Below are 13,551 nucleotides of genomic sequence, written 5' to 3'. Positions count from 1 at the left end.
CCAGGGTAGTGAGCTTGCTGTGCGCCCTTCTCGGTGCCCTAAGGATCTTGAACTCCACCATTTCATGGTCACTGCAGCACAGGCTGCCCTTGAGCTTCACATTCCCCACCAGCCCCTCCTTGCTGGTGAGAACAAGGTTCAGTATAGCACCTCTCCTCGTTGGCTTCTCTACCACTTGGAGAAGGAAGTTATCATCGACGCATTCCAGGCACCTCCCAGACTGCTTATGCCCTGCCGTGTTGTCCCTCCAACAGATGTCGGGGTGGCTGAAGTCCCTCCCATGAGGACCAGGGCTTGTGAGCGTGAGGCTGCTCCTATCTGTCTATAGGGCCTCATCCACTCGGTCTTCCTGGTCAGGTGGCCTGTAGCAGACCCCCACCATAATGTCACCTGTCCCTGCCTTCCCCTCTTCCTTCCCCAGAAGACATCAGCATGAGTTACAGTCACAACTTCTGTTTCAGAACTGAAATCTGGAGATTTTAAGCTACACATTTTTACTGATGAAAAGAAGACTTGGATGTATGCTTGTCATGAAAGAAAATGATACCGCTGATTGCAATATGGGACAAAAGTGAACGAACTATGACAGTGGCTTGCATTGCCAATGGCAGCAGAATTTAGCCTAGATGCACACGGATACTACGACACTGGAAAAACAGTAATAGGTGCAAGCACAAAAAACCTACATTATACAAAGAGAAATTAAAAGATAGAAAAATTTACTGGGAAAAGTAAACAGTTTCCAAATTTGTGAGCTGTGAGCAGAAATTTTAAGGATCATGGTGATATAACTAAATCAGGAGTTTTGCATACACAAGAGTTAGTGAGGCCTGACTTCCAACTGATTTGTGTCTCAGCTGACTGCAAGCTGCAATTGAAGCTTTTTCTGCTCTCAGGGCATTCAATGGTTCCCCACTCCCACACCCCTCACCCCCCAAGGTTGAGTTCTCTGTTCCATAGTAATACAAAAGTTTTCATGCAGGAGACACAAGCTGGGACTGTTGTATTTCTCTTCTCTTTATCTATCCAGCTTTTTCACAAACCTAGAAAAAACTTAATAATCTTAGAGACAAGTTATGCCTCTGTTTAAGTTTGGCTGAACATGGCCAGTGGGTTCTGAATGTATTAAATGAGGACAGTCAGCAAGACAAGACTGCATAGATCTGTTTTCCCTAGGAAATCAGGCTAGCAAGAACAGTAATACAGGGGCTGGATAGTTTCTTTCTTCTCCCTTATGTTAAGTGCTCTGTTTATTTTCAGTCATATGTAGGACTAAGATGTTGGTATTATCCCATTATTGGGATTTGTTAATATATTTTTATGTATCGTCATCATTCAGTAGACTGTAAAGTCTATTTATTTAGGCAGTGAATCTGAACACTCTGTTATTAGTCCAAGCTTCTGGCAGGATTTTTTCCTGGAGGTTAAATGGCATCTTTCCAAATTGCACCTTGGCAGAGATTTTGGCTGTGCTTAGACCCATAGGATTTCCCTCTTTTTGTATTTCTAAGTCATTAAGCAACAATAAAATCTTTATGATATCTAATGTCTTGAATTTTACAACAATTATTCTAGTAGTATGATGACAACATAGTTTATAACGTCTTTTAAATTTTGCTCCCACATGCTGCATGACCTTCCAACTCACGTGTCAACAATCTCAAGGCTTTACATAGTGACAACAGGTACTCTCTACGTTCTGAGTTTGGGACCTTCCTACAGCAGGACAGTGTGTGCATTTTAATACCAGTCCTTACCATAAATAATATCAGAGAATATAGTAACTGCTATAGATTTTTTTAAGCTTATTTGCAAAGGTTGGAATAATGCAATAATATCTAAGACTAACTGAAATATCTGTATACATACTGAGGTGAGACAATTTGGATTTATAGCAACTTTATAGCAAATTCAAAAAGTAATTCTAGGGAACACATGTGACAAAGAATTACATTTTCAATTCTAGGGTTCAAAAGCCAGCTACTGAAATAAGCTCCTCCTCCTCCTCCCCCAAGTGCCCCCTGTGCAAATCCAAAGCAGTTAAAAGATTCTGTGTTTGGAGTTTAAGTCTGAAGATACTTAAAAATGTTTAAAATGAACTATTTCTGACAGCACTAAACCAGAAACGTACTATGTACTAAACTAATAAATATGAAGCTTCCCTGCTATTAGGCTTATGCACTTCGATGCAGAGATACAACACAGGGCTTGGAATACCCGAACACTCGGCCATTAAAGTAAACAGGGGACACATTCAAAACTCAGTTCATTTGTCACCCTGACAGCAGCTGGAAGATTTCTGCATGCAAAATATAGGAGCATCTGGCTATCAAGAATATTTAAGACCTTACCTATTGATCTCTTTCATCTGCTTAAATTAATTCAAGATGTTAAGATGCCAAAAAATGGTGATTAAAGATCCCATGCATATAAAACTCAAATCCCAATAAGCAGTAAGGAGAAGATGATGCAAATACTACGAAACAAAACCAGCAGCAGAGTTCCCAAATAACTGATTGAAAACCTGGAAAGACCAGAAACTTTACTGCCAGGAATGGAGGACAGTATGGCTTATTAAAAAAGAGGGAGAGACAGAATACATTTTGTTACTTTGTCAAGAAGGACTTTACGGAGAAAATCATTGCAAGGAGAGATGAGGAACTAGATGATGGGAAAATGTGTTTGTGACTCTACTACGTGTTTAAAAACAAAAAGATCAAGACACAATATTACTTACAAGTATAAGCTAGGTGTTACTTCTCTAACAAGGACCTATAGACTCTGCAAAACTCAGGTTTCACGTACTAAATCCCTGCAGCAGATTCATTTAAGTTAGAAACTGGAGGGCTTCACAACATAAGTGAACATATATTGCTACACTAACTAGGCAACTTAAAGATACAAGCCTTATCTTACCTTTATTTACTCATTTTTAAGAGAGCAGGATGAAAATCAAGTCCCCAACACCTACTTCTATTCTTCCAGAAACAATTCAACTATAGCAAGGACACTATCTTTATCCTGTACCTTTCTTCCCTTTTTAGTACTAGCACAGAAATTTTATGGCTTGAAAATGAGATGTAAATAGAAATAGCTATTATTCTATGTCAAGAGCAAAGAGATGACATTAGAGGAGAATCTGTTCACACTAGAAGCCAGACTAAATTAAGTCTTGACCTATACCACGCTGTGATGCTATCAGAATCTGACACCATGCCAGTTAGTCTCAATGTCGCCTCTGCAATCTAAATTTGGCTATTAAAAAATATCTATAGAAAAGAAGGAAAGCAACACACAATTGTTGATAACCATTCTAAGTTTACAGAAAAGTAATAAAGCATTATTTTAGTAGATGAAACACCTAATGACATTAAGACTGAATAATACATAACTTTAAAAAACACCAGTTAAAGAGCGGCAAGAATTTCTGATCAAAGCTGTAATTCTACCTAGTCTTTCTAAGGTCGTGCAAGTGTCACTCCCACAATGAGATTTATTATTCATTTTGGGGCTCTGCCTGGGTGCAGAGTGGGGACCGAGATAACGAGCTAAAAGAGTAGAGCAGAGGAAGAAGAGGAGGAAAAGTTCTTCTTTTGTTGGGTTTTTTTGAGAAGCATTTGACTAAACGCTTTGAATCATTTGTCTAAAATCATTAGACTTAAAAGTATTAAAGTATGATTGAGCAGCACTGCAAATGGAATACATAGTTTTAAACAATACACAAGCTTATTTATCAGATCACAACCACCTATGGAAAGATCTCATCTCCCTTTTCCTGACTACACCTTCAACAGAGCAGACCAGTAAATCTCTATACTGATGAAAGTTGTTTCTATGCTAGTACAGCTGCAAAGCATATTTCATAGCCACCAAATGTGAATGCAAGCTTCTCCCATCAAGGTGATTCAAGGTTCAGAGAAAAAAAGAGACGAAATCACAAGGAAAAAGCTTCATCAGGGAGGTCAGGAGATCATTTAGGAAAATTCCTACCCTCAGAAGACCACAAAAGTCCGAATGTGTGTGCTAAACATCCTGTATGTCCTCTTTATAGCAACTTGTACAAATGGGGGAAGACTATCATGAACTTCCCCAAGGCTTTTCTTTTTTTGACTAAATACCATCCTAACTCTTTTCTCATAGTCTAGTTCATAAAAAAAAGCAAAATTTGAGAAAGCAACCAGAGAGAAGTTGAGAATTACTGATTAACGGAAAAAATAAAGCTAAGAAATTTAAGCGAAACCTTCTGGTTCCCTAACTCCTTAGCCATTGTCAGGGGAGGGAAAAAAAAAACCCACACCACCCAAAACCACCTGTCCCTAAGGGTCAAGAAATCTTAATTAATTTGTTTCTGAGCATTCAGAGATCCAGTGATGACACATTTACTTAATTTCATTGAGGAAATTTTAAGTTATCATAATCGATTTCTCTAATTAAAAAAATACTCATTAAAATGTAATGCATAAATGTATAAATGCATTTTCACCACTCCAAAAAGCTCTTGCTGAAAAAAAGAATTTATAAATGGGTTCTAAGAAGGATTATTTGACAATAAGGGAAAAACTTAGCTAAACAGTTTTGCAAAGTTTAACTGCATTAAAGGTTGAAATGGCATGTGAGCATCCAGCATGGGAACGATGAATTGGCGCTCAGCCTTAGAATTACTGCCAACTCCAAAGGAAAACTTGAATCAAATAACCTAAGCTTCAATTTCCTGGATAAGAAAAGGCAAGACATGGGTTCATAAAGTTTAAAAAAAAAAATAAATCTGGACAAGAAGATCTGAGAATATTATTAAGACACAGGTAGGAGCAGAGACCCAAAACCTATTCCTTGGAAGTTCTAAGAAAGGATGTTCTATTCAGGAGGGCGCTATCACTATGCCTCTTTGGCCTGATCTCTCCTCATCTTGTGCAGGCTTATAAATTTTTAGAAGCAAATCCTGTAGGACTTTTGCCAGCCATCAAGTCATATGCTCTTAGCCCGAGTGTGCTGACAAGAACTTGGCGGTAATACTAACATACATCTGAAAAGTCCGTGTGAAAAATGCAGTGAGTAACAGTTCTAATGACTTTGTGGAAGGACAGATCACCCACTATGTCACCAAGGTTATTGAAGCATATAAGAGGGGGGGGAAATCACAATTTCTGGAAAAAGGATGTTTTGGGTTGTGTCCCCCCCCAGCATAAATTTGGAAATCTGCCCTGAAAACACAATGTCTCATCTACATCCAGAGAGATTAGAAAAACATATGGTTAGTGAAGCACCTGTTCTTTGTGTGCCATTCCTGGTTCACTCATTCTAGGACTGATCTATGGTGGTGAAAAGCACAGTATATGTACCATTTCATCCCAGGCAGGATAGTTCTGAGCTGAGTGGAACTGAATACAAAGAATTCATGGCACTGGTTGATCATCTTATTTTAGAAAGGCTTTTCTTTCAGTGGCTGCTCCTTTGCTTGTTTTAGAAGGATTAGCATCTTTATTCTAAAGGGTTTAGATATTACGTATATAAAGGAAAGGTGTACACAAACAGTACAAATCTGCAACTGGTGCTTGTGTTACCATCCTCTTGTGCATTGACACGGGAGGGACTTCAGTTATAGCAAAACCCCTAGAGACACTAGATAGGATTTTATATTCCTTTTCCATTTGGAGAAGTTAATACTTGCTTCTAATACAGAAATAAATGACCTACTGCACCTGCAGAACAGTGCCTGTCTTCTTGAAGAAGGCAATCTCAACTGTAGATGTCTAAGAACAAAAACTTCAGTGGGAGGAGAAACCAAAAATGTGCAAACTGAAATTGCTACAAGGGAGAGACAGCAGTTCTTTCCCAGCAGGGATCTAAGTATGCAATGAGCATGAGCCATTATGATGCAGGTCTGTGATTCAGACAATTCAAAGCCACTCTGGGATGTCAGACCACCAACATATTTTTGCTCTGTGTGAATCCATACGAAGACAAAAAGTATTCTCGAGCTCTTAACAGACTCCCACATCTCTAACAACTTTCTGATAAGCTTTTTTCCTTTTCTTTTTTTTCCAAATTAGTTACTGCAAATCTGTTTTTAGCCAACTTTTGATCCTTAGTAACGTGACCATATTTGTTTCAGGCCACTCTTTATCAGTAAAGCTAGAGGTACTACATAGCCAAATAGAATCTTAGGTAATTCAGACAAATATTCTAAAACCAAGACTCAAGAGTAGATAACGACCAAAAAAAAGAGCTGTTTTGCCTTTAAGCATTTTTTTATTCATAAAGCTGAACAAGAACAGGTCTTCCTCTGAGATGCAACGTAAGTCTAAAGCAACTGCTTTTCTTTCAAGTGAACAGGTTGAGGACAGTATGAATATTTTCCCTACTCTCATGTTCAAAGTATGGTCACAATGCCCTGTAATTTATTTTGTGGCAGAACGTAAATTAACATGTAGACATGGACTAATCCGTTACTATTTCCTAATCTATTTTTGTTAACGATTGCCACAATCAGCCTTTGAACAGAATGGATGTATAATAGATCAGCAGAGTTCAGGCACGCAACAAGATATAAAAAGTGATTTTTCATCATGTACATTTCTAGTCTGTTCCTTAGTCATAACCCTACTAGAATGTTCCTTAACCTACAACAGCGGAAAGAAGAAAGAATTTCCCACAGCAACAAAAGTAAGGCATAATTCTGCTACTGAGAAGAACAGTTGGAAAACCTATGGGAGCTCATTTTCATCCTATTAGCCACAGGAAACCTGGAAGGGGATTGGAATATAACAGATACCATTCACTTTACCGTAGGATCTGAAAGATTGTACATAACTTACACATGTCAATTAAAGTCAAATCCTGATCTTATCGATACCAAGAGTTTTGCCTGTGGAAGGTAAGAGATTGTGAATGACACCAACAGATCTCCTGATTGTGGAGTCTAATGATTAACAACTATGCAAAATGAATGAAAAATCTCTTGAGTGCATCATGGGTGCTGGCAGTACACAGAAAACTTGTGAGATTTGAAGAATCCTTTGGTCACCTTCGGGGACTGTAAAAGAATGGGTTGGTTTCCTCCAACTCTCTGGAAGCCTGCTCAGAACATGTCAGAATTTCTCCTTTGGGCAGCTAGGAGAGGTAAAGAGCTCAGCAGAAGCAGTCATGAAGGACAGGGAAATGGGTCATCCTAGTCCACTGTTAATAATCTCATCAATCCTTCACTGTGTCAACTTATAAATGTATAGTAAATATTGACAGGCATTTTGAGGCAGGTTTTGAAAGAGAACACTTATCTTGTTTTTATTCTTACCAGGACAGATAACCCTCAAAGAAGCTAGTAGTTTCAAAGATTTAGGGAGAAACTCATTATGGAGAATATGAAAATTCATTTTAGTGCAGATTTTAGGTTGCTAAAGGCCAGTCAGACCTACTGGTGTTTTAAGTGTGAATACTCTCTCTCCATCCACTTCCCTCCACTATAATCTAGTTATTTATTTTGCTAGAACCTTTTTCTTTGCAACTTCTAACATTTGCAGTCAGTTTTGCCTACCTCAAACTTTGGAGGACCAACAGCATCCTCAGTGATGCTCCGTGTTATTCAAAATCACATTTGAAAATACTGTAAAACACTAACTTCTCATAACTATTGTGCAAGTGATTATCTAGACTAAATTTACTAGAACTGAATTTCTGTCATTTCCAGACACTTCCAGAATTTGAGGCCTCCTGCCTTAATACTTGGCTCTCACTCTTTATTCCTCTGTTATTATAATTCTATCACACTGCAAAACTATGCTGAACTTCTACTTAAGCACATTCAAACTGAGATGGCAAAAACAGAGATGGCAAAAAAGTACTTCTCTGACATATAGGGCACCACACCCCCAATCACTAAATACCTCCTCATCCAAAACATACATTTCAGAGGAAAGAGTAGAAAACACAGAAGAAACATTTTTGTGCCCTTGTTTAAAAAACAAGATAAATTGCACCTACTTTGCTTAGAAGTCCAAGCTAAGGGACATTCTCCAAATAGAAAACATCAAACTACATATTTGTGCTATTGGGCAAAGCTGTAAGCAACTGGAAGTTTTTCAGGATAGTACACTTCTCACCAGGCAGGATGTTCCTGTCTCTCATTATAACTTACCACAGAGCATTTAAGCTAATACCACTATTAAAATTAAATTCTTCACACTAATTAGTTGGAAGAATCATATTGGAAGGTACATTGTAACATCGAAGAGTTTGCTAACTGTTCTGTAGATCTAAAGCAATTCTAGAATACAATTTGCGTAAAATGCATTAATGCTTAATCACATAACAATTTAACTCGTGTTTTTCAGAATCTAAGTCAGAAAGCTGAAGAGAACTGCTTATTACGTTGTTATAAAAACAGTCACAAAAACATATCTGGTATTTTTCTGCTTATTCACATGGAATATTCTGTAATTAACACACACACATCCACACACACACCCTTTCATCCACAGTACTCACCAAATCTAACGTTATAAAACAGGGATGGCCAACAGTCCTTATTCTCTTAAGTCACACACCAAACCTTACTGACGTCAAGTCACAGAGATACCTCAAACTTTGGAGGACCAAGATAAAAAGCAGCACTGTAAGTGATTTTCAAGCACAATTGGAATGGACTCCCCAAGACCTTCACTGTTCCCTGGTGAAAGATGATATGCTAGGAATTCAACTAGGTTCTCAGAACATGAAACTCGTCACCCCTTCATTGTTTACTGCCTGTCATAATCAGTGTTTCTGATTAACCTACCAGTCTCATGCCAGCACAGTTGTCACAGTGATGACACAGTAGAACCATGGTAGCCACCCTGAACTGGTTGTGACACACATGCATACCAAGAACAAGAACTATGCATTCTTTTATTAAAATGTGAGGTAATCCCAAAACCACATTTCTGCTTACACGTGACCATGCACTTTTCACACTCTATGTTCAAAAATATAATCATGTTACTAAGTGCACAAAAGAGATAGAAGTTATCATGTAGCTTTAATACAAGATTCTATCTGTTCCAGCTAAAATTTCTGTTTGCTGTAGTGTGATTGGAACCAATTTTGTTCAGCTTTCTTTCTCCAGACCAACAAAGAGAATCCAATGAATGAAAGCCCTTTAATAAAAAAAAAAATAAAAATCTCATTTTAAATCCTTCTCTCTCCTTTTGAAGCTAGCAAAGACAGACAGGCAATGTTGCTGTATAAAAAACTAAGACGTCATGAGATAATGATTCTGTGTGAGCTCATTTGAGAGGGCATTAAACCCTTTGCAAACGCAGGCATGATATGACATGCTTATTTAATGAAAGAGTAATTTCTGAATTCTTCTTTTGTTGAACAGTAAACTGAATTATTTTCACATAAGCTTTGGTTTCTTCATCTGAGAACTCACAGATGTTACGTAGTTGAGGCAGAGCAAAGTTCTGCTAATTAACCAGGCAAGAATTAGTTTATAAAAGTTCAGATGAGGTATGTTCAGAAAAGGAGAAAAAAGAAGGAACACAGAAACATTTGCTAAATGAACAGCAAATATATATTCATGGACATCAGGAAAGACAATAGTAAATGAATGGCTAAATTTAAGAAAAACTAACCTATTAAGAGCGGGAAGACTGCACCTCAGATATTACAATTTTGTTTTACAGACAGAGTATATATTTACTCAAGACCTACTTCATCTTTGTCTATTTACTGATCTTGGGTACCATACAAAAAGAGATACAGTAATATTAGTACATAATATTTTCTAAATGATCAATGAAGATTAATGTCAGAGCTTTTAGGAGAGTCACCACAGTATCAGAGAAGAGCTGTCTAGGGCTATTTGCAGCTGACCATGTTCTTTGTTGTACATCCTCAAAGAGTGGTTTGAATCACTCTTTCTTTTCTTGTTGTGCGGTGGCCTACACTGCCTCTCCCTGTTATTGCTTTATAAAGTTGTTAGTAAGAGAAGAATTTCCTAACTGCTATTATTTTAGCACATTAGAAGTGTAGCTTCTCTACCTCCACCTCACTGACTGAGCAGTGATTGTGTTATGCAGTGTCTGGAGGAAGCAAGAGCGTAAGTTGGTGAACTGGTCAGACCTGAGAGAACCAATGGATACAATGCTAGCTGGTGAATGTAGTGAAGCAACTATAATGTATGTCAAGTATCACATCAGTCCCTGTGATTGAGATATACTACCAGTAGGTCATAACAGCTGTATAATAATTGTCATTCTTTTGCCTTTGTCACCTCAAGACTGTAAGTCTATGTTTATTTTTAAATTGCAAATGTAACTGGAAAAACTGTAGGTATGCTGGAAGCTTTCTGAGGAACCACCTCCCTCCTTACAGTGAGGGCCTGTGAATTAACTCAGCAAAACTGAAGAATACAGTTTGAACATTTAGCTGATGTCTTTGGAAGCCTAGTGGCCCCCAAACAAGCTTGAAGTATGTTTCTGATGCTGTAACTCAAGATGAGGTAACCTTAAATATGATGATTCACAAAGAATAACTGGTTACTGGGATACAGCTTGACTGAACTAACAGAGCCAAAGTAAGAAAAGCTGATAGAATTCCCTAACTGAATTCCCCTTGCAGCTCCCCTCCTCTCACCAGATACATCAAATATTCTCTTTAGAATTGCAGAAATTTGGTTACACAATCTTGCAAGTTTCATCCTGCTATACCAATGAGTAGGTTTTCTCCTCAATTCCTCCCCTTTCCCCACTCCTCAAATAGCAAATCAACTGTTGTTCAAAAATGGCGTACAACACAATTGCTTCTTTCTTCAGCTGTACCAGAGACCTGGCACACGGAATTGAGGATGAATTTAAAATTCATATAACAGCAGCTTTTACAAACAGCAGCTCATTGTTAAAAATGTCGTAATAAATGTCTATGGTAATAATAATTACTTTAAACTTACCAAAACTTTTTTACAGGTAGTCCACAATGAGATCATCTGTTTCAAAAGGCTTTAGGAAGAAAAATCTGCAACAGAAGACAAATACAGCATCAAAACAGCAGCACAGATATCTTGCAAGGTGACATTAAACGTGCTAGTTCAGATACCACTGTAGCACAACACTTCATATGGATGATTTTCTTACACTCTTGGAAGAAAGTTAAAGATGAAGGTTATTCTCTGAAAACTATTGTATCAGAAGGTTTGATTATCTACTTTCTGCTTAGAAATAATAAGAAGCACTACACTAAAATCTTGAATCCGCACTACACAGCATTGCAACAGGCTTGCTTCCCTTTGAGCCAACTGGCAGAAGCAATCCTTAAATGCAGATAAAACCTGTTGATTATTCTTTGAGAAATATATGTATATTTTTCAAATCATTTAGGGAATCAAGCTGAAGCAGGAGACTTCAGTAAGTCTGTGGCAACTGATAAACAATCAAAAACATCTTTTACATCAGCGGTAACAATCAGTCCACTGTCAGTCAGGAGTGCCCTAATTCCTGCTGGTGGTACTCCTGCCCACATACCTGCTATAGTTTCTAGATGCCTCCAGAACTGAATTGTAAGGCTAAAAAACCCACACATTGGGGGAACTGGCAGAGGTGAGAAAGACAGCAAAGTAGACCTTGTTTTTGTTAGGTAACTATATTTACCAACTATTTATTCCCAGAAAACTTTACCAGTTTTCCCTGAAAATAAAAAGCAGAAAATCTCACAACAGGAATTTTTATTTTAATATTATTGATAGACCATGCAAATGTATTTTTCATTTATTTACTAAATTCTTAGTTGTATTTTGACAGATATTCTGAATTGTCTGGGAAAAAAAAAGGGGATGGTGGTGAAAAGGAGTGTTATTTTACATTTTAGTTAGACCTCACTTAAGAATTTATCCATTTGAATTTGGAAAATCTATGTACATTTAATGCAGATCTATTACTTGGAAGATAAAGAAATTTGTTACTGTGTAAGTTACATTTAAACACAAAGAATTAGCCTAACTCTTAACTATTATATTTTTCATACAGAATCACAATTCTATTGCTACACACACAAAGAGTAAGCAAGTAAAATAATTTTGATTTCAGACACTTTACTTTTTAAACAGTGAGTTTAATAAAATAAGCTTCATGGATTTCATTATTTTTCTAACACATGGAAACTGAATTATTTACTATGTTTTAAGAATTTCTGTAACACACTACTTCCAGGATATACTCATTTCTAACACAGTACATGGAAACTGAATTATTTACTATGTTTTAAGAATTTCTGTAACACACTACTTCCAGGATGAATACTCATTTTTGGTTCAGTTTCTGGAACTGACAGCGAGTTGATGGCTATCTATTAACTATATAAATTTCTATCAGTTTTCTTGTCAAAACTGATATAAATAGAATGGATTGTTTCAGGTCAGAAAATAAGTTGAAAAGCAACATTTTTTTATTTAACTGCATTTTGGTCTTATAAATCTGATTAAATTTGAAATTAACAGCCTGTATAATAAAGCCCAAACAGGCAATAACCTATTACAGTCATCTAAATAAAAAGCCGCATTAAGTCTTCCTCAAATTTTAACGATTATGTTAGATACGGAAGCATGATGAAAAGACTTTTAATTTTTGAAGACTAACAAACAAATACTCTATTTCGTGATACTACACACTGCACCTAATACAAAATGAATTACAACCTTTACACTACAGTCATCTTCAGAACATTCATCTTTCCACATCTAGAATTTGCCCCCTGCTGTGATGGCCTTCTGGTTTCTGACTTGATTACCCTCAAGTTTCATTAGCAACTCTGAGAGAACGTTTTTATTGTTTCAACTGTTTCATTCAATTTGGAATGAGCAGGAGGGCATGGCCTTTTTTCTCCTCTTCTGATGTACACGCACATGATGAAAGTGAAGAGCTCAGAAACGATGGGACAGAATTATGTTCCTATAGGTATCTGGACAGGTGCCGAAATAAATACAGGAACAGACCAAAGCACGGTCCTTACCTCCTCTCATATCTTATTAAGCCAATTCAACGGCACGTCTGTGTCCAAACCACCTTTAGGCACGCAGATACCTAGACCATACTTCTTCAAAAGAAATCCTGCCTGGTTACTAACCATACTTAATGTTTTCTCTCTTACCTACTTGAAATCTGAAGCACTATCGTTTTTCTCACCTATGCAGCTGAAAAATTGGCTTTACACGTTCTAACTTCCCGATCCTGTGCAAACGTCGCCCGAGAGAAAACTCGACGAACACGTGACCCAGTAAGAGAACCGAGCTCCTACGGACAGGCGCACGAAAACTACCTACAAATTAGCTGGCCGAGGCGCTCCTGGCGCCACACCCACGGCAGCACGGAGCCCGCCCCCGCTACGAGGCCCTGCCCCAACAGCGGCCCGCTCCGGCCCGCCTCCCCCTGAGGGCTGGGCGCCTCAGCCAGGACCTGCCGCCCTCCGCGGGGATCTCACAGAGGCTCCTCCACACGGAACCGCACAGGCGGACGCCATATACATCTGCAGATGTACGCGTGCCTATGTCTACCCAGGCTCGCCTCGCGAGCTATTGCCTCGGGG

General features: G+C 38.1%; 1 long non-coding RNA gene across 1 annotated transcript in view; it reads right to left on the bottom strand.

The window, feature by feature from the left end:
- The window catches only part of LOC109279610, a 29,067-nt gene extending 15,832 nt beyond the window's left edge, over positions 1-13,235 (bottom strand). Inside the window, exons 1-2 of the long non-coding RNA XR_002086245.1 lie at positions 13,117-13,235; positions 10,925-10,989 (exon numbers count right to left, since the gene is read on the bottom strand). This is a non-coding gene — a long non-coding RNA (uncharacterized LOC109279610). The remainder of the gene's footprint in view (positions 1-10,924; positions 10,990-13,116) is intronic.
- Between the last annotated feature and the right edge of the window lie 316 nt (positions 13,236-13,551).

This window comes from Aptenodytes forsteri, unplaced genomic scaffold (assembly GCF_000699145.1).
Source record: "Aptenodytes forsteri isolate BGI_AS27 unplaced genomic scaffold, ASM69914v1 Scaffold309, whole genome shotgun sequence".
Classification (NCBI taxonomy): Eukaryota; Metazoa; Chordata; class Aves; order Sphenisciformes; family Spheniscidae; genus Aptenodytes; species Aptenodytes forsteri.
Note: the sequence above shows the minus strand (reverse complement) of the source record. Positions and strands in the feature narration are given on the sequence as shown.